Source organism: Spodoptera frugiperda, chromosome 3, assembly GCF_023101765.2.
Source record: "Spodoptera frugiperda isolate SF20-4 chromosome 3, AGI-APGP_CSIRO_Sfru_2.0, whole genome shotgun sequence".
Classification (NCBI taxonomy): Eukaryota; Metazoa; Arthropoda; class Insecta; order Lepidoptera; family Noctuidae; genus Spodoptera; species Spodoptera frugiperda.
In genome coordinates this window covers 1,919,465-1,938,798 of record NC_064214.1, presented here as the reverse complement: position 1 = coordinate 1,938,798, position 19,334 = coordinate 1,919,465, and the positions used below count along the sequence as shown (strand labels likewise).

The window sequence follows — 19,334 nt, the reverse complement described above, 5'->3', positions numbered from 1 at the left end:
CAATATGTCAGGTAGGGGATATTCAGTCCCGATTTGGGATTGTTTGAATTAGATCGTGGGTTGGTAAAACAAAAGAAATTGGATACTTTCGATATTACTTTGTTTCGAACTTCTATCCGTGACACACAAGGTCGTTTTGTCATTCTTCGCTCATAAAGTTTCCGTATTATTGACCTCTTTGTCTGCAGAAACATTTTCCGTACTTTGTTGAGAATTTGATGTGACTTGCAATGTATTTTTTTACTATAATAGAGCATATTGGAGCAAGTGTAGCAAATTCAAATAAAACTGCCACCAAAAATGCCTTTCTTAGTATTTTCTACGTTAATAGACCATAAAAAGCAGTCCGTGGTGTTTTAATACTTCTCAAACCTCATAAAAACTTTAATTTTTCTCGAAAATCAACAAAACTTTGAAAGCATGAAAAACTAATTAAACCAAATGGGTTTTCGTTGATGTGGTCAGAGGATTTCCTTGAGACATCCCCTCTCCCTCCACACACACGTTTATACAGTATACCTACACGTGAGACTCCACATACCTATGTAGTATTTCACCACATCCTCCTTTATAAGTCTGAAAGGACAAGATTATGGGCGAGAATGAGATTTTAACATCGCACCACAGACGCAGTTGGCATAATATTATCTCTGGGAATCTTACTACGGAACACAGAGGTGTGTTTTGGTTTCGAAATTTGTAATTTTAATTTTGTCTGTGTCTTACCGTCCTGTAGTGGTCTTTTAATACATACATCATCATTCAGGTTTTAGATTCGGTCTTTGGATCAGACCAACATTCGTGACTAACATCATCCTTATAGGCCTACTGTCAATTCAATTTGAAGAATACGGTAAACTCTAATAATGCACAGTTTTATTACTACTATTAGGGTGTTTTTCCACCAGAGATGTGCTATGTAACTATGAAACTACGTGACTGTTTCCACTGATACTAAGCTATTTAGCTATGCGAGGAAGATACGCAGCTCGATTATGCGATGTATCGATAGTAGGGAAGCCATCCATAGCACACATCTTTCCATTTAAAAAAATATACTTGAGCTGAGTCCGTTTCCACCAGTACTTAGCTATGTGTACCAATGAATATGATTGGTGGAAGCCCAACGCATCCACAGCAACGTAGCATAGCACATCTCTGGTGAAAATGCACCCTCAAGCTCATCGACTATTAACCTCTTGTATGCCAGTATATGAGACACAATAGAAAACACATTGTGTCTCGCGTAGATCTGCGCTCCCGGTACACTATAGATTAATAAATAAATCGAAACACGAATCAAAATTCCAATGTTGTTTTATTATAACAACAATTAAAACCACAGCAACTGGCCGGCTACAGCAAAATAAACGATCGTTATTAGCAAAATGTTACACAGTTCCTATACAAACAGAACAACACCAGTACCTACCAGTACCCACGGGTCGGGAATTTCCATTCAACACAGAACATAAATTGGAGATCAAAATTGAACACAAAGGTATAATGTTGCTATTATTTACCGATATCGCAGAAACAATTCAAAAGGGTTGGAAACGACAAAAAAGGTTCGCGACCTACAGTTAATATTCAACGTGGTTCCGAATACATATCATGTATTTATATTCCTGTATTATTTACAAGTAGTGGAAACACATCACTCACTCAGATTTATATGTATTTGTTTCAGGAAAAACAATTTCAAACTGGAAATATCTACGTGAATTTAACAAAAGATTCGGTTATCATTTTTTAAGCCTTTTATGACGTTTTATTTACATAGCTACAATGGTATGTGGCTAAATCATATTATGTAACGTTACTTTTATTAATTTTATTTTCATTCGAAAAAAATACTGTGTTGTGTAAAAATAATGTGTTCAGAATGATATTGAATTTTCAATAACTAAATCTATGAACGGTATTTCAATTACGATCTATTCGAAAAGACAGAACTTTAAATTTATTAAAATATTTCGGCGACAACTTTTCCTTTTTTCACCCTTCTCTTTTAGCATAAAATTACAAAACTTTATATTCCTCAAAAGGGTTTTAATTAAAGGGCCGATATCCGATTTCCCTATCGTTGCTTCGAAACTGGAGAAATAGGTATTTTTGCTTGAGTCGTACTATATTACTTTTTGGCTGTCATTTTCATGCCTGCCCGTATTCCGAGCCATGGATTATTCTATTTGAACGACAAAGCGTGGGTCGCTAGAACAATTACATGGGACCGCATAACTATGACTATGTGAGAAACTTTATCTTTGTGTCCCAAAGTACGGCGAAGTTTGATGTGACCGTATTTTTATTTGTTCCTCTGATGGTTTTATGGCGAGAATAAATGTATGAGCGTAATACTTTTGGTATTCGTTTAGTTTTCTATATCATTTTCCTCGTGGTTACGAGACAAACACTGGATGTTTCGGTTTCACAAGCCGATTACTGTTCTCAGATTGGGTTGAAACGAATATTAGTTTGTATATACCAGATTTCTTAACACCATAACATGGCATCACATCACACCTTTTATTTCTCATGGGACTAGTATATCATACCTTTACCCAGACTTTTTGGCAGTTATATGATGGGTTAAATGTAATACGAAGTGAGGCCATGACCATAAACGAGAAAGCCATAAGGAAAATTCCTGCTCACATAGGTGTTGCTTTTTGGTGGCTTTTTAACTGACCGTGATCCCTTTACAGTTTATTTATTAACATTTGATGTACAAAAACCTGTTATCTACATATATGTAGATAATAGTTTCTTGTGATTGGAAGACAAATCAGAATCTTCGGTTAGCCAAAATCAAAAATATGTTGTACAAGTAAGTCGAATATAATTATGCAAAAAATACAATCCATGAAATAGACTGCGCATGTAATGAGTATTTTCATAGATTACATTTATCGATTCCAAATAATCATCGACTTTACAACAAAAAGCTTTGTCTTCCAACAAGCAACCGAACATAATCCTCTTAAAAACAAAAAATAATGAACAGCCGTAGCCGGCCATGATTCTAATATTTTATTTGGCCCCAGTTTAGATATTAGAACCATCTTGGCTCATTGTTTCCACAAAACGGGCTGCTAAATCGTTTGCACACGAAAACGGCGGATTAACCTCAATTTCATAATGCTCCTGTGATCCAGTTTTCAAACAAAATGGACTCTTAACGAAACAGGATTAAGAACATTCTAATAAATTGAAGTAGTTACCGCTATCGTGGTTAATATTTTTGTTTTTGGAGTGTCAGATACCAGGAACCACTTAGATTAAGTGAACTAATCACTTGTTATGATTTTTAGTAGAAAATCCTTGAAGAGTTTTAGCGTAGTGATTTCAAGAACAAATAAATGCCAGTCACCGTTACGCCCCGGAGCTGCGGACTGCCTAGCGGGTTACCAGGGCTCCGGCAAGGGGATTTAGTCAGTAAGAGTCTGCCGCACCCTCCCACCTCGCTCAAGGCGAGAGAAGACACAGGATGATTTTCTGACATCAAAAAAAAAAACAATCAAGAAAGTCACCGTTGCGATCTACATACCTAATTATACTTATCAATTTTGGGAATTTCAAATCACATTTTTTATTACATTTATTTAATACCTTATAACATTTTCTTCCTACTTGTTCAGCGATGAATTACCTAATTAATGTATTTTCGATTGTAATTTTACTGTCAAACAAAGGTGCAAAATAAAACACGGGCTTGATAAAAACCGTGTCATATTTATTTTGATAAATGTTGTACATAAATTAATTTTCGTAATTTGCCCCCGAGAGCATTGGAAGGGACACTGACAAAGATCCATAAAATTCCGGCCTCCCGATACGGGGCGTAAGCCTTCTGCGAACACGAAATTAAATTGTGAAATCATTTTGTTAATTACAGAAATTTGATTGCGTTTGATTGTTTAAATTTACATTTTGATTTGGTATTTCGTTTATTGGTATGTATATTAAGGAGTTTATGGTGGCTAATTACTTTTTTTATGTGCATTTAGGCTGTATGTTATTGTAGTTGTACAATGTACATACATTATTAAGTCATCATAATGTTTACTTTATTTTAAATAATTATTTAGTATTTTAAGTATGCTGTGTATTCTCTTGTTGTCATTTTATAAATAACACATGAATGATGGAATGAAATGAAATAAAAAAAATAAGGTAAAAATATTAACATTTCTACGACAGTTCCACATAGATACCTATATTTCCTAAATAGGAAAGGAGAAAGAACGTATATCATTACCTAATAGGTATATAATGTCTTGTAATATGATAAATGTAAAGCAATAAATAGCCATATTGTAACATATATACCTATACATTCTTCTATATATCACACAATTTTCCTTCTACTAGTGGTCGCCTAGTGGCCGAAATTCGACCATATATGATTTAATTTACAATACTACTTAACGTACGTTGAAGGATAATTTTTATTTAATTCAAACTTTTTTATAAAACTCTTTTCATATGAGACGTGAGAATATCATCGCAATGTCTATCGATTTTGACGTTTTGTCAAATACGATCAGATACTATGCATGTGTGTGTAATGTTTTATTTATTGATTTAATGTACTTTATAAGCATTATTTTTGAAAAATATTAGCGCTATGCACTTCTCCTACACATAAACTATAAGTATACCAAATTTTATGCTCCTACGTCCGCGCAATTTTCGTAAAATGTGGTCCAAAGTTTTTGCATCACGTATTAATATATAGATATACTTATCGAGCCTGCCATAACAGACGCACTCAGTTCCAATCTAATCATCCTGTACAGTTTCGTACATTTACATAATGCTTTTAACGGTCGTTTCGTTTCATGCAGTCTGCTCTCAAGTGTACGCGGAAATACCCGCAAATTTATTATTATTCGTTTTTCTGAAGTAATTTTAAACGATTTTATGGGAAAATTTTACTTTGAATACACTGTTACTGTGTATTTTAATTAGTAATTACAAAATCTTTGTCGTACAACGTATTAATTAGCTGAATAAATCTTTCTCGTACCGTACAAATTATCCAACTTATGAGCAACTTGGTATACATAAATAAGAAATTCCAGTCTTTCCCGTTCCCGTGGGACTTTAGAGAAATATTCTTTCATATCATCCCCTATACTCCTTAAAAAACATGCATTCTAAGTTTCAGCTTCCTAGGTCCAGTAGAATTAGCTGTGCGTTGTATATCAGCCAGACACTCAGTGAGTTTTATACAAAATTCTTCGATACAGAATAACAGATTTGACAAAAAAAAAAAACATAGAAACAGTAAAACAAGTTTGTCAATAAAGTCAAGTACCTTTCTTCATATATACATTCATTACATATAAAATGAATAAACCTTCTCATTCAGTCATTGACTTTAGAGTACAACCGTAAGTAATACAAATGAGTTCCCATTCCTCATTAATATTCTTATCTGACAACCTAATCCGATTTTACGGTTCACTACAATCGTACCCTAAAAATCAAATAAACAACATCAAATAAATTCATAGCGAAATATAACAGATTTCTATCAACCGACAAGGTAAATTGGATTCCGTCTTTTATATCGAACTTAACGAAATTTCTACACGTTCGGAATAGTAAGGTATATTGGGTTGTTTTATTTTTATTATCTACAGACCAAACTTTGCTCGACGTTTAATGAAATAATGGACTTATTAAATTTTCTCGCTTAGTTATTTAAATGAAGTTACGAGTTCACTAAAGCTAACATTATTTACATCGCGTATGGAATCATCCTTCAACGGATTATTTTCTGAGTACTTACTGTTACGAGTGCTATAAATGACGTCACTGTTCGTGAAAGTGAACTTCTAAAAGCAAGTAAAGGTCATACTAGGATTCATTTATTTTATTTTTAGCCGTGATCGTTCCACGGCAGGTCAAAGGCCTCCCTACCCTCCTTTCTAGGATTCATACAATACATTATTTATGTACAAGAAATTCATACATTTAAATAAGGACAGAGAGGTAACTGTACGATTTGCGTATAAAAAAAATCGAATTCCAAGTTTATGAAAAAAATGTCTTAGATGTTCACATGACAAGAGTTTTGATGATAGGGGATCATCAACCAATCATTCGTGAAGATTCACCCATCGCTGAATGATCGCAAAGGTAATTTAATATACAGGGATTTTCTCAACCGTACTCTGAATCTTCTTGAATCCCTTTCTCGACTACCATGGAAACAAAAGAGGGTGATTTATACCAACAACGATTAAACAGAAACTGCTGAGACATGGGACATAAAATCTTACCCTCACGAAATATGCATTTCAAAGAAAGGTACACTTTAAAGCTTTTAAAAATACTCGTCACCGATTGGTTGTCGGATCATATAACCCAGGACCTATTAGCGCGTCTAAAATTAGCCGCTAAAGAGACAATTTTACAAAGTAGCTGTTTAAATACATGAAAGGTATCAAATGCTTAAGCTTACAATTTATGGCGAGCATGAAACATGATTCTTGACATTTTTAAATCGGTTCAGTCTACTATTCTGGGTGCATGGCATTTTCGAATATATTAAGAGTAATAAAGAAGCGCTTAGTGGACATTTTGGCGTGCCATCATGTTCCGTATAGCATTTTAGAATCGTTTTCTTGGCGATTACATTGGCATATGGAATTTTTATTTTGAAATCATTCTCTACATTGGGGATAGATTTTTATTAGATTTTTCTATATACATACATTATTGTGTGGTCTGTAATCGTATCTTAGTAAAAAGGTTTTTTAATCATAATATTGGTGGAAAAATTACCACAACGATTTTCCGAGAATATCAAACAGCATTCACCGCACATGTTGTTAACCCAACCTAATTTTAATGAATTGGTATTTTACCACAATTTTATATTCAATTCGAACATTTTCTACGAAGAGATGGAAGCTCAATCAATATTAATATTGATAATAAATCTGGAATCTATAAACCTCATCAAATATAATAATGATTCCTAGAATCAGAAATGATAGGTCGAAATATTTATTTTTATGTATAGACTATAGCTATATTTATTAATATATAAAATATGTCTGTAGATATGTATAGCATGTTACCATACTTTAAAATCCTTCTAGCATTACAGCTCATCCGGAGCTCATGCGGACTGCCTGGCAGGTTACCGGGGCTCTTGCTTAAAAAGCAGGAGTCGGAACGGGGTGGTTTTTAGTCAGTAAGAGTCTGACACTTCCTTTGCCCAAGGCGAGAGATGATTTTCCCCCCTCAAAAAAATCATTACAGTTCATGCACCTACCATATCTCTGTACCACCCTAAGGTAGCCTGAGAAAGAATGACCTAAGCGTTAAGTCCGCTTTGTTCTATTTTATGTGCAAAGGTACTAAAGAAATATAAATAAAATAAAAACTATGATAACCTCCTCTTTATGAAGTGGTTTAAAAAAAACTAAAGTGCATTTACATTTTCGTGGATAAATAATTTCAGTTACATAATCTTTGTGTTTATTATTCTATGCTCGTGTATGTAAAAAAATTCTAGGGAAAAGTAAGCAATCATCACTAAAAGCATTGAAAACATAAAACCTTTTGAATAACACATACGAATGTTGCTTTCAACCAGTACAACTGACTTCACAAAAACAATGTCGGTCCATTTTTGCATACATGCGTAGCTTACATACTACATATTGCTGGAAATATGTACTACTATATGTACGATATTTCTAGAATTATCAAATAATATTTTATGTAAAGGTAACGTCACGTCTAGAACCCTATATCTATAAAACCAATTTTTGGTGATAATTTTAAAAGTCCTATGTAATAAAGTACAAATCTATTGCCATGGGGCATAATTCCATTCTGGATTACGTAGAAATTATCGAAAATACCCCTATATTATTAATAATTTATTTCTCATCAGAACTCGGAAGAGCATGTATAAAACGAAACTATACAATGTAAATATTAAATTCAACCAATTCCTTTAAATGAATGCCAATATAACAAAAGGTTTATCGATCGCTTGCAAAGAGGATTACTCAATTAACACACTAATCTTTTAGAGTGATTTTCCACCAGAGATGTGCTATGTAGCTATGCTACGAAGATGTAATGACTGAGTCGTGAAACTATGTGTCAGTTTCCACTGATATCAAGCCGTATTATATAGCCATAGCTGTGCGAAGAAGATGCGCAACTCGAGTATACTATGTATCGATAGTAGGGAAGAGGAATCCATAGCACGCATTATTCCATAGAAAAAACATAGCTTAGCTGAGTCCGTTTTCACCAGTGCTAAGTAATGTGTACCAATGAATATGGTTGGTGATAACCAAACGCATCCACAGCAACGTAGCATTGCACTTCTCTAGTTGAAAAACACTCTTAGACTTGGTTATTCTTTCGGATCCTGTAATGTATTTTCTTTTTTGTAACTATAAATTTACAAAAAAAAGAATTAAAAATAGTGTGGCAGGTGAACATCGTAAAGAAACCTGAGCCTCTAGGGTACCACGATAGTGCTTGTCTACACAGAGTATAGAAAACTCTGACACTGACAAATATCAAAATTTACGACAATCCCATACAATTTAGTTTTCTACTCTATAAGCTCTAAAGTGGAATTTGGCTACAGGTTCCTGAACGTATAATTTGTAATTATAAGTTTCAAGTCGCCAACTATGAGCCTTCTCTACATAAAAGGGTTGCCTATGCTATGCTCACCTCAGTCCATACCTTCGGAAATTAAAAGGCGTGGCGTTAAGTCTCGTCATTTCCGAACATCCAGCAAAAGAGGCCAGGCTAGATAATCACCCTCACTTGCCCTTCTTACCCTTACCGTGGGGAATTAAAATTGTAATAATACCCCGGTAGTCTAGTAGGAAAAATCCAAATCACATAGTATGTAGCCGCACATTTTTAGCTACCGCCTACATTATTTCATACACAATTTTATCTCGCCCTCCCATAGGATTCATGAGCAAATAACGTGAAATTATGTAAATGTTAAACATGATTCTCTTTTACTTGAATACCAGTAATATAAGGCATATTACTTATATATTATATTATATTCTTCCTATAAAGATAAGCAGGCGCGTAGGTTACTATACTGTTATTTTTTTATAAAAAGCATACTTAATAGGATCGCTGTTCCATGAAATTGTGTAATTACCGTACACCCACTTTTTCTGGTGATATTTTCAAATTCATTTAAAGAATTTTCTTGTGTTGTTTCCCCAAAAAATAGGTTTTAATAATTCTAGACTTCGTAGTCGTAGTTTTAGGACTGAAAAGAATACACATTCTATACTCCCTATGTGATTCGCTATCTTCGTTAACAACTACAAAGAGTAAAAAATTATATGTCTTATATATAGACTAACTCTAACTAACAAAAAAAAACTACAAAAATAGCAAACTTTTCTATAATAGTGACTTCAAAATTTTATTAGAAACAAATACCAAGATTCGTGGAAACTGCTACCGTAAAGTTTGTTGTAATAAACCATGTTTGTAGGTCGAGTATGTTATCTCAGAGGTATAATTGAAAAACTTCTGACAGGGGTTAAACTGAACCTGGCACATGTAGCTGCCTTTTGGTTCGGTGAGGCTGACTTTATAGGAATAGCCGTAAAATTATTGCTGTTTAATTAAACAAATTCCACAGTTGGGTATTTAGGTGGTTTTGGGTGCATTTGTGTTGTGAATTTATTTGGGAATACTGTACTGGTTTAATCATGGAGTGTTTATATAAACAAAACAGTCTGTACAGAACATTAAAAATCGGCACAGGTATACTCATTAAAAAAAACATAGATCATAATAAGGTTTGGGGTCAGAATATCTAACTGAGAAACAATGTTTGACATAAAACTAGATAGCAATTTATAGCGCATAGTAGTAAATTAAAATTTAAATATTATTCCTGTTTTGATCGGTATTCACCAGCATACCTATACCTGTTTTTAACGTACGCACCTAGTCTTATTAGACGTCACGCTGTCACGCTGTATAGCGCCAATCCACTTTAAACAAGTGTAAGCAATAATACTCAAGTATTCTTCTTGTGAGAAATAGTGGGCACTTATAAGCATGTGGTGACTATCCCTTCATTCCTTTTGAGTATCAGCAGGCCAATCAAGAGATAAACAAGGAATTAACCCTTTTAAACTGCATATCCGCATAGACAATCGATAACAAGACAATAACTTTTACTTTGATATTTGATTAAAGTACAAATTATCGTCCTAGTGATACATATCATTAACACTGTAATTATCTTGTTGACTAGATACATCATAATTACGATTGTTATCAATGACAATTACAACTATTATAATTAATTCACTGGAAAATAGCTAAACAAACAAACGCGGGAAATTACTTTGATAAAAGATTAATTGTATAAAGAATTCTTCGAATTTTAATTCCTTTGAGTAGTTTGTGTTCGTTGAAACTGGTCAGCACCAGATCTGATTCTCGTTAAAGTTGAATTAATTATAATTATGGATTTAGTGACAGATTATACTTATTTGATATTTCCCAGATTAAATTAATCGAGGTAATTACGTGGTCTACAAGACCAAATGATACAACATGGCTTTTTTACCGACTTCAAAAAAGGAGGTTGTTAGTTTGACCTATATGTATGTATGTAAGACTAACAGACAGACATAGGAATAGGTTTTAGAAAAAAATTGAGGTTCGTACTTTAACACGTACCTATTTAAACACGAGTGTTTAAGGCGGTTTTTTAAATGTAGTTTTTTCTCTTTACATATATCGAACTTAAATATTTGTTTGAAGGTAAAAATGTAGTAATAATAATTTGTAGCTAATAAATTAATCGCTAGAAAAATTTTCTTCATTTTCAAAAAACAAATTCATAAAAGTCGTCAATATCAACGAAGAGTTTTTAAATAAAATTTTGGCAGAATTTTAACAATAATTATCTTGCGATAAATTCATTTTTATGACGTCATAAAATGCATTATGCTTGAAATACTGTTTTACGGTATCATGTATGGGTGGAGTACCATAATAACGATACTGCGTTAAATATGATACTTACCTCGCTTAATTTATTATGATTTTATTTATGAGAATGTGTGTACGCAATTTTGAACTCTGTTCCACTCAAATAGAATTAAAATAAGAACAAACACACCTTGAATCTTAAAAAATATAATAGTATAGTCAAAAAATTGTCTACTAGACGTAATATTTCGAAATTATTTCGACGAGGCAAGCAATAAAGAAACGATGTTAAAAATACAACTCAAAAACCAATTTTCAAAATGCTAGGTAACTCGTATTTCGCGTACCAAATGGCGTAGAACAAGTACTATCGCACAAATCTCTTCTTAACGTATCTAATACACAAAGCAATTTAGTATAAATAAAGGGACTGTTGAACATCTTAAAATTTTACGTGATTTGAATGTGTCGGAGACATTGAGGGGCGACTAGAATGAAGTCACGTTTCGCACGGATATCTAAATATTCTGTTTCCCGTAAAATAGACCCTTTTTGTCTGAAGCAAATTTTTTGTGAACTGATTTATTACGAAGATGAGTTACAAATCTTAAAATACTTTAAGATGTCAAAACATAAGTAATATTTTATGGCAAGACTGTTATTTACTTTTTTTATGGAATAGGTGACAAACGAGCAGACGAGTCATCTGATGGTAAGCGATCAGCGCCGCGCATGGACACCGTCAACACCAGAGGAGTCTTACTTTCTTATTAAATGACAATACAAATAAATGTATCACATATTTTTCACTACAAATCAAAACCAGTAAGTCATTGGTCGTTACCAAGACTAGCCTATTACCACAAACCAGGTATGTGTCAAACTCCGTGATAGTACTAAGAATTTACAAAAATCGAAAATTCCAATACTATTTTACTTGAAAAACAACAGGAAATATGTAGAACTATGTTTAGAAAAAATACGGAAAAGGTCCAGTTGCTTTTATTTTTAGATGGGCAGGGGCGATGTGGTCATTGCGTAAGTGTCGATGATGTATGAGTAGTGAGATCGAATGAAAATCTAAATATTTAGAGACGAAGCTTAGAAGTTTTATTTGTTTCGCCTTCCATTATCCTTTACTTCCTTCTCGGTTGAAGTATGCATGTCTTTCAGTGATTGGAAAAATTGAAATGCATTGTTTGTTGATGCTTTTAAAAAATGAATATGCGCTCTGATTCCGCCGTGCACTTTCGAGTGTTTATTTTATGGTTAAGTGTTGTTTGTATTTTGTGCTGCCAAAATATTGAGAAAATTTATGTTGATTGAAAAATATCAACAAGGAATGGATGTTCCATTCAAGCAATCAATACCTATGTATAAATGACTTTTGAATTAAATAAACTAAACAATCTAAATCCTACTGCAACTAAATTGTGGGAAAGACGTAAGATATATATCTTCATATACATAAATAAAATATCCAGTGCGTAACGTAATAAAATAAATTAGGAAATTACATTGATAAAATTTAATTAAGTTGAAATTCGTCATGATTGGGTAAATTCATTGTTTTTAAGTACGTTATATTTGGTTAGCAACATAATATACGAAATACCCAAAATTTTATATCAAAAATCTGTGTTCGAAAACTGATTACTTTAAATTATGAACTCAAAAGTACAATACCTTTGAGTATAAAATTCTTTATCGTATATCAATATACCTGATAAAGAATGGGGAGGCTTATAACCAGCAGTAGGTTTATATAAGATAAAATAAACTCATTCTATTATGTATTTCAAATCTACGTACTACTTGTGTTTTAGAAAAAAATGCAATAAACATTTTGCAGAAAACTTCAAAAACTAACGTATCGGAAAATATTCAAAATGCCTTAAATTGGTACATTCAAGAATAAGAAATCGTATAAAGGTTTATAGTATTTTTAGTGCACTTAATATACCTATGTATTCTATAAAATCTGCGAATGTTAACGCATTATATTATTATCTACTACAAAATCGATTTATTTGGAAAAACCAAACGGAATCCCGAAATTTCGTATGATTAAACGTTTCGTCGAAACAATTCTTCAGATGATAAAAAATATAATCAATCTGTGAGATATATTCACATATCGTCTTCAATATCCAACGTCATAAAGATATGAATTTAATTGCCAATATTCATAAATTATCTCATCTTTCTGTTTGATCTGTAATATTTAATAGATTAGACATATTACATCCTATTCAGTTACGTGAGATTTTAATATATCTTTCGCCTTGAAGCGTATTATTAACTTGTATAATAGTTTTTTTTAAACGCGATCGTTTTGTGTCTTATAATAACTTTATAGCTACCATTTATTAGCATCACGTCATTTTAAATTTCTTATTAGACTCATCACAATTTCCGTTACATTTTCTATATAATTTGGTAATTTGATTTAATTATGTAATTACATTATTCTCAAGAAAAACTCACGGTGTAAAGGAAAAGTACTTTCAACCTTGTCACGTACAAAAACCCTATAAAGTAGCCATTAACTTCCGAAGTAACAGTCCTCAATAAAACTGTCTGAATATTCAACAAAAAGTAAATAAAGTTAAGAGACTTACAGTCACTGCTTTAAGTGAGACACTCCAGCACTTTGTTCCACAGTATAAAACTAGACGAACGAACCATCCATCACAAAACAAAACACTGTAATTAAGACATTTTTGTCACCACTCAGTCACATCGGCCGCTAACATCAGTTTATGTTCGGGCCGCGTAACAATTTCCAAAGAGTAGACGCGTAAGCGATACGTCCCAGCTTCCACGCGATCCGGAGACATCTAAAAAATCCGAGTCCTGGAAGCTTATTGCCGTACAGTCGCGCGTTAGGAACTTCACTCTGTATCGTAACCACACATTCGAAAACAAACCTTATTACTTGACGATAGAGTGGGAATTAGCTCGCCAGTTATACACATTTCGGCCGCAGAACAAACGGAGATAGGGGCTGAAGCACAGATGCTGCGCGCATGCGATTTTGGACGACGCACACATGTGAGTAGTAGTATTTTGTTGTGTATGTGTGTAAAAGCAACGTTACATTGTTTGAACCACTGCCGGACACTATTGTTGTGGATTTTCGGCCGGTCGTGATAACCGCCGGCTTACAATCAACCGTGATTAATATTTGGGTATCATATAGCAATTTGTTGTGTCACGCTAAAAGAAAAGCTTGGTAATGGGCTTACAGTATCATTTTACATGCATTTCCGTGTTTATAATATGATTGAGTATACATTTATTCGTAAATCATCAATTTTATTTTACGACACAAAGTGGGTGTATTATAAAAGTATTATGTAAATAAATAATTTAATTTTCGTCATACAAAACATCGAGTAAGTAGTCAACTCGGACCACATACCTACGGCCCATTTGGGACGAGTTGGGGAAAATAAAATAAAATAATATTTTTAGTGGTCAACTCGTCCCACGTCACTACCATAATGAGATAAGGTACAGTCAGTAGCAAAAGGGTTACTGTGGAAATAATAAAGTTCTATTACTTTGTTGAAAACAAAAGATTTTCTAGGAACTTCATTCTATCTATGTTATCATTTACTTCATAAGTGACCATAGTTTAAGCCACACATGTTTACTATTCTTAGTAATTTTGGTTAACACATGAATTTGTGCGATTGCTAAAAAAATTTAGGTAGTAAATTATTTAACCGACACTAAAAAAAGAGGTTCTTACTTCGTCAGGATTTTTTAATATGAAATAATCTATGAACAAAACGAAAGTAAAGAAAAAAACTATAAAAAAATATTTTTAATCTTGTGTTACTAACTGTACCAAACATTGATTAAGTTTAAAAATCCATACAAAAAAAATAGTGGGACGAGTTGACCACTAAAAACTTAATTTATTTTTAATTTCCCCAACTCGTCCCAAATGGGCCGTAGGCATGTGGTCCGAGTTGACTACTTACTCAAAACATCGTGTAATTTAGACAGAAAGCTAAAAAAGTATAGTATTTTAATTTAAATATACCCAAGTTGATTTACATCGATATTATATGACTAGTTTTACTTTTTAATAGGATTAAGAAAATGGCTCAAAAATACAAAATACATTTAAATACACTAGTACTTAGATAAACACATATTTAGGCATTCTTTTTTTTACTTACTTCTTTCATCATCTACACCAACAGTTTACCAGCAAAAATCTAAATAAAACAAAGCAACTACAAGTCGCACGAAAGAGGTTGGATGTCTCATTTGCCTGTAAAATTACAACGCATACGGTTTAAAACGGAACGCCAACAGCTCTTAAGGTGGAAATAAGTACCGACGCTGGTCCTATTCTAAGTAAACCTCTTGTTCAAAGAACCCTTTAACAAGAAAAGCAACCAGAAAATAATTGAACTGAAATCATAAAAGATACGCTATTATTATTTTACTCAAATTATTTTCCCTAACTAAACCTTCCTACCTGTAACAAAAGAATGAATAATGCTACGTTTAATGTTAGTATTTTGAACTAAATTATTCATCATTGTATTAACATAAAATTGTTAGAATTGCTCTGGGAGAACAATATTGTACTATTGAATACACCCACTATAACCCAGTTGCTATGCTTCTGATTTAGTTATGACTTCTACTCACAATTTTGATAGCAATAAAGATTACCTGTAACTGAGTATCTAACTCTGAACTACTTTTAACTACTTAAATGTTTAGTTGATCAGCTGCTGCGCAAATATTTCCGGAATATCAATCTGTGTAAATGTGAGAGAGCCATGCTTCGGCACGAATCGGCCGGCTCGACTGTAGTGATACCAGGCCTCAAAGAAAACCGAATTGAATCAACGCTTGCGTCGTGTTTCGTTATGTAAGTGAGGTTGCTGAAGGCCCAATTACCCCTTCCTAATCTTTCAAATCCCTAATTCCAAAAACCAGCAACCATTAAATTCCTAGTCCCCACAGGGCCGGTAACGAACTTGTAACGTCTCTGGTGTTTTGGGTGTCCATGGGCGACAGCGATTGCTTATCACCAGGTGATCTGTTTGCTCATTTACCGGCTTATACCATAAAAAACAAATGTATAATCCGAGTCTAGGTATGTGTGTTCTGTTTGTAAACGCATCCACATAACACAGGAGAAAATCCTAGTATAGAACCACCTTTAAAAGAAAGTACTAAAACACAACCACAAATCAAAATAAAATCAACCACACACGTACATATAACTAAAATAATTCGCATGAACGACAAGCAGCATTAACAAGCATGAACGACGATTCACAATAATCAGAAACCTGTCATAGTCAGCTCGAAGAATAATTGAGAGAATCGGGTTAAGATAACAGTTGTATGTGACAAGCAAATAATTTAGCAATGTTCATATTCGAAGCACGTACGATAGTGATTCAGCCACCACACTACATCCCGAAATTGCCTGCATATCTATGTATATTCTGTAGGCCTTTTCACTGAACTGGGTCTATAAAAATGGTGGGAATGTATTGAAGACTATGTCTGAATACTGATAGTTTGATACATTAGTCGATTTTGTTACTATTGTGGCTTGTACCTTCAACTTTATTGATTCGAGTATTAGTAATGATGGATGTTCTTGTAAGAAATAGTGTCCGAAATTGACCTATTTTATTAAGTTCGATATATTAATATCGTTAACTAATGGAAAGTCGTTTATTTATTATTTTAGAAACTTAAATAAGTAGTAGATAAAATAAATACAACTTATAATAAATTAAAACTAAAATAAAGAAAAATAAATAAAATAATAATCTCTCCTTTAGGTGTCGAAGTATTCGTCCGCATCACTGTCACTGGGGAACGTTCCCAGAAAACAGGCCGCATTGCCACGTTGAATGGCAATGCTTATCTTCTGACCGAAGAAATAGCAAGTCTTCTGAACACGTGTAAAGTCGATTAGGTTACGAGCAATCTTTTTAAACATAGAATGTGCATCAGGACCCATCCCATGGCTAAAGTGTTTCGACCCCAAACGACTTGGTTAGTCTGACTTTAATCTTTGAAAATATTCGAAGTTATCTTTTGTTTTCGTCTAGGTATGTATGTTAGAAATACAATATCACGTATTTTCTTACAATCATTTTATTTACTGAAGCAGCTAATCGAATCATTGAACTAGAATAACAAATAAATTGAAATAAAAATAAAGATTCAAAGTTAAAAAGTATAGAAATGTTTACGTGTCTTATATTATTGAAGTTTATTCATCACGAGGACTATAATATTTTGAGAACAACGTATGAGAAGTCTACTTGTCGCAACACTTTCATAGTTCTTTCATATTTAAGTGCAATAGCTGCTTCACATGGTTTCTGCTTTAAAATGCTTTTCTTTTCAGGCGTTTTGTTAACTTCTTTTAACTTATGATGAAAGGAAATCTTTAATAGCGTCTAAGATCAAAATTCAATTGTTGCTTTCATTTTAATTTATTGCGTTGTTTTACGTTTAGGATTTTTAAAGTCTTTTTTTAAGTTGAACCCTACATTATAAAAAAAGCACTGACTGAGAACATTGTAGGAAAACTATCATAAAATACAATATGTCATACTTTGTGATAGTTCCTGTTCTAGAATTAAAACCAAAAATAAACACTTAAAATGCAAACAATACTCAATCTAAATAAAACCATTGACATAACAACACACTAAATAAAATATCTCGTTCTTCATTCAAAACTTTTAATAACCTCAAAATCAGGAAGCAAGATATCAAAAAATTCTACCAAAGATTGATGAGAAGCGATTTTCGTTGTCAAGATCACACCTCTCCATGCAATAGTATTGTCAGTATGTCAACCCCCTTTTGGAGTCCGAATCTCCTCTCAGGTGTATTCAACGACTTCGATTATCCGTTTACAAAAGTCCCGAGCTCAATTCTCACCAAACTTGTTTAATTAAAGTTTTCGCACTCTTTTTCCCTTTAGGCGGGAAAATAATCCCTTGTTTGGAACACAGAGTGGAATAGAATGTCGTTCTCGCAAACGTTTTTAACGCGTATTTTTCATTTCGATTTTTATTGTTACTCTCTGTTTGATAGTTTGTAAAAGTGAATTTCCGTGCTACATTTAGCTTTTAAAGTTTTTTTTACGTCATTTTAAATTTTGTTATTGACGTTTTTATAGCCAGATATAAAAGTGACTAAACCAATAATTTTAACAATAAAAATTGCTGTTAAACACATTCATACTCGAGGTCAAAATTACGTTTACACTTAGGTATACGAAATTTACTCTAAACTATAGTGAAACCTCGACTCCAACTTAAACAATTGAGAAATTGCTACCACTTGAACTTTACCTAAGTCAACGCACGCTCTAAGTGCCATGTACTCCTAACAAACTGTTATGCATTATTATTGTAACAGCGTTTCCACGCCTTTTCATGTCCAGAGCACGTTGGTCGAAGTTTTTGTAGGCACTCAGTATTTGCTTTCGGGATTCGAGTTGAACTTCCAATATGGCGGAAAGTATTCGTGCATTCGCATGTTCGGCGTGTTAAACATTCAGGAATAAGTTTTACTGCGATCAGATAGTAAACTTTACCGTGGGGACCGTTCGATTCAGATGTTCGATGTATGTAAGTACTTTATTGCTTGCATTTCCATCGTCAGCGTCTAAGACTTTATATTTTTAAAATGCTTCATAATTTTCTTAGCACAAAATTTTCGAATATCCATTCCAGGTCTCAAAGGAGTTTTAGTCAGTAAGAGTTTGACACTCCCTCTCGCCTCGGCCAAGGCGAGAGAAGTCAATGGAAGATTTTTACTCCCTTAAAAAAAGGTGTCAAAGGAAAGTTAAAATATTTAAAATCTATAGGTTTTTAAAACTGTAGTATAACCATCTTTTTATATAAAGTTGAAATAAACTAGATCTCCTTAAATAATTTATTTTCAAAAACAGCTAAAAATAAACCTAAAGCCGTTGGGATTTAAATCATTTAGACATTCATTAGACTCAGAGATTTGAGGTAAATCGGAGGCCGTACGTTAAGCCTGGCGTTATGAATTTTATAAGCTTTGGTTGCCCAACTAAACCTGACTAAACAATTAAAAGCTCACCTGTTGCCTGTACTGCACATACTGTGGTACTTACTTCGTGTATATTTCCACGAAAAGTCCTCTGTTGGCCTAGTAACAAGATTGTTATAATTCCGACTGGTATTAAATTTACTAGGCATATTTTATAGAATTCTATGGTTAACATTGTCTTGTAATATTTTGGAGAGAAATGAATTACAAAACGTCTTATGTCCGAAAAATAAAAATAATTCGGTGCGTTTGGCGCTCCT

The 19,334-nt window shown here is 33.2% G+C and overlaps 1 protein-coding gene across 1 annotated transcript in view; it reads right to left on the bottom strand.

Moving 5' to 3' along the window:
• Positions 1 to 13,918, bottom strand: part of LOC118274183 (lachesin) — an 88,807-nt gene extending 74,889 nt beyond the window's left edge. Inside the window, exon 1 of the mRNA XM_035591614.2 lies at positions 13,602 to 13,918. The gene's annotated coding sequence lies outside the window, so the exon portion shown is untranslated. The remainder of the gene's footprint in view (positions 1 to 13,601) is intronic.
• Between the last annotated feature and the right edge of the window lie 5,416 nt (positions 13,919 to 19,334).